Source organism: Bison bison, unplaced genomic scaffold (genome assembly GCF_000754665.1).
Source record: "Bison bison bison isolate TAMUID 2011002044 unplaced genomic scaffold, Bison_UMD1.0 scf7180017864384, whole genome shotgun sequence".
NCBI lineage: Eukaryota > Metazoa > Chordata > Mammalia > Artiodactyla > Bovidae > Bison > Bison bison.
Window position 1 is genome coordinate 4,004,033 of NW_011494956.1, and position 3,597 is coordinate 4,007,629.

At 38.1% G+C, this 3,597-nt stretch overlaps 1 pseudogene; it reads left to right on the plus strand.

Moving 5' to 3' along the window:
• Nucleotides 1-3,597, plus strand: part of LOC105001843 — an 11,711-nt pseudogene that overhangs the window by 5,010 nt on the left and 3,104 nt on the right.

Genomic DNA, 3,597 nt, shown 5'->3' on the forward strand with positions numbered 1-3,597 from the left:
TCTGAATGTTGAGTTTTAAGCCAACTTTTTCACTCTCCACTTTCACTTTCACCAAGAGGCTTTTTAGTTTCTTTTCACTTTCTGCCATAAGGGTGGTGTCATCTGCATATCTGAGGTTATTGATATTTCTCCCGGCAATCTTGATTCCAGCTTGTGTTTCTTCCAGTCCAGCGTTTCTCATGATGTACTTTGCATATAAGTTAAATAAGCAGGGTGACAATATACAGCCTTGACGTACTCCTTCTCCTATTTGGAACCAGTCTGTTGTTCCATGTCCAGTTCTAACTGTTGCCTACTGACCTGCATATAGGTTTCTCAAGAGGCAGGTCAGGTGGTCTGGTATTCCTATCTCTTTCAGAATTTTCCACTGTTTATTGTGATCCACATAGTCAAAGGCTTTGGCGTAGTCAATAAAGCAGAAACAGATGTTTTTCTGGAACTCTCTTGCTTTTTTGATGATCCAGCAGATGTTGGCAATTTAATCTCTGGTTCCTCTGCCGTTTCTAAAACCAGCTTGAACATCTGGAAGTTCACAGTTCACATATTGCTGAAGCCTGGCTTGGAGAATTTTGAGCATGTATCTATAGACAGATGCAAATATCTGTATGCATCTAATGGATCATAATATGCACAGTTCCATTTGGCATGTGATTTTAAGAGTATATCTGTTTCATTTTTATCCAACTTTGAAAGCAGATTAAGGTTTTCTAGAATTTTTAAGACTGTCTCCTTTTTCAATTTAGATTAAATCTCTTGATGGAAAAAATGTGGTTGGCAAGATTTCCAAGCAGTTTACTAAGATTATGAGAGAAATATTTACACACTAAAGTAGCTTTGGCATCCAGTTTCTTGCGGACATTGATGTGAAAATGAAAGCTATGATACTTGGCATGTGTTTTCTCCTTGTAAGTCTGTTCTCACTAATTTTGGCTGTAGATGATTTCTCTAGTATCAGGTTTAAATTATTCAGTAAATTGTGCATTTTAGAATGAGCTTCTTAAATTTATAGCTTTTTTACCCCCAAAAGTATTTATTTAATTCTGGCTCTTAAATTCCATTTTCACCTGATACTGTGGATTTATAGGTGACTAGTTCTCTCTGGAACCTCTACTTAGTTTCACATGTCAACAGAAAGACCTTATATGTTAAGGAGAGGCCCTAGTCTTTGGGGCTTGTATTAAAAATTCAAAATTAGTTATGTGGGCATACTTTAAATATGAGCTTACATAGGATAAAACTCAGAGAAACAGATAGGTTTCCTTTTGATTCACTATTAAGTCATGTAATATAAGGTGTAATCTGCAATGAGTATACATCCAATCAATCCATCAGATCAAATTGCAAATTGAGAGGAAATACATGGGATAAAGCAATGAACCAGACCTTATCTTCACATTAAATCATATAGGGAGGGTTCAGAAACCCCAAATACCATATCATACCCCAGTTCAATTAAGTCAGAAGCTTAGCATCAGAGGCTTCTCAGATAAATTCATATCTGGTCAAATTCAGATAAAACTCCTCAGATAAATTCATATCTGGTCAAAGACGCCTGAGACAGAGCAATGATTTTTCTGTAATCCCTTCCTGTACAGTAGAAATGCCTGGGTAGCTTTCACACTCCCTATGTCAAGACTGCCCACATCTAGTAAACCAGAATCTATGGAGGTGGAAACAAGTCTTTAAGCTGATTAGGCTCCCAGGTCATTCCAGTTTCCAAACAAGATTTGCAATCAATAGATAACTATCTTAAACAGTCATTGGAAATCCAATCAGGAAAAACCAAAAAGAGGATATATAGCAAACAGGACCCTTTCCTTGAACAAATAATTGTCAAGGAACATAAAAAGAAAAATAAAATGAAAAAAGTAGAGAGACATCAACCTTACCCAGTTTGTGGAGCATGTCTAGATATTGATTTGAACAAATCAATGTAAAAACACATTAACAGGGCATCCAGGGAATTTGAGTACCAACTGGCTATTTGATGATGATATAAAACTAAAGTTTTTTAAGCTCTGATGATGATAATAATACCTATGTATTATTGTTGTTCAGTCGCTAAGTCGTGTCCAACTGTTTGCAACTGCCATGGTCTGCAGCACACCAGGCTTCCCTATCCTTCACTATCTCCTGGAGTTTGCTCAAGTTCATGTCTATTAAGTCAGTGATGCTGTCTAGCCATCTCATCCTCTGTTGCCCACTTCTCCTTTTGTCTTCAAACTTTCCCAACATCAGGGTCTTTTCCAATGTTTTGGCTCTTTGCATAGGTGGCCAAAGTACTGAAGCTTCAGCTTCAGAATCAGTCCTTCCAATAAATATTCAGGGTTGATTTCCTATAGGATTGACTGGTTTGATCTCTTTGCTGTCCAAGGGACTCCAAGAGTGTTCTCCAGCACCACAGGTCAAAAACATCAATCTTTGGCACTCAGCTTCCTTATGGTCCAACTGTCACATCCATACATGACTACTGGATAAACCATAGCTTTGACAATATGGCCCTTTGTCAGCAAATGGATGTGTCTGATTTTTAATATGCTGTCTACATTTGTCACAGCTTTCCCTCTAAGCAGCAGCATCTTTTAATTTCACGGCTGCAGTAACTGTCTGTAGTGATTTTGGAGCCCAAGAAAATAAAATCTGTCACTGCTTCCACTTTTTCCCTATCTATTCACCATGAAGTGATGGGGCTGGATGCCATGATCTTAGTTTTTGAATGTTAAGTTTTAAGCCAACTTTTTTACCCTCCTCTTTCACTCTCATTAAGAGGCTCTTTAGCTCCTCTTCACTTTCTGCTACTAGAATGGTATCATCTGCATATCTGAGGTTGCTGATATTCTTTGCATAAATCTTGATTCCACTTTGTGATTCATTCAGCCTAGCATTTCCCATGATGTACTCTGCATAGAAGTTAAATAAGTATGGTGACAATACTTATTGTCATACTCCTACAGCATTGTAATACTCCTTTCTCAATTTTGAACCAGTTCATTGTCCCATGTCCGGTTCTGACTGTTGCTTCTTGACTCATATACAGTTTTCTCAGGAGACAGGTAAGGTGGTTTGGTACTGCCATCTCATTAAGAATCTTACACAGTTTTTTTGACCCAAGTAATCAAAGGCTTTAGCATAGTCAATAAAGCAAGAGTAGATGTTTTTGTGGAACTCCCTTGCTTTCTCTAAGATCCAGTGAATGCTGGCAATTTGATCTCTGGTTCTCTTTGAAACCCAGCTTGTGCATCTGGAAGTTCTCTGTTCACGTACTGCTGAAGCCCAGCTTGAAAGATTTTGAACATAACCTTGCTAGCATGTGAAATGAGCACAATTGCGCAGTAGTTTGAACATTTTGGAGCATTGCCTTTCCTTGGGATTGTAATGAAAACTGACCTTTTCCAGTCCTGTAGCCACTGCTGAGTTTTCCACATTTGCTAACATATTGAGTACAGCACTTTAACAGTATCATTATTTATGAGTTTAAGTCACTCAGCTGGAATTCTATCACCTCCACTAGCTTTTCTTGCAGTAATCCTTTCTAAGGCCCACTAGACTTCACATTCTAGGATGTCTGACTCTAGATGAGTGATCACACCATCATGG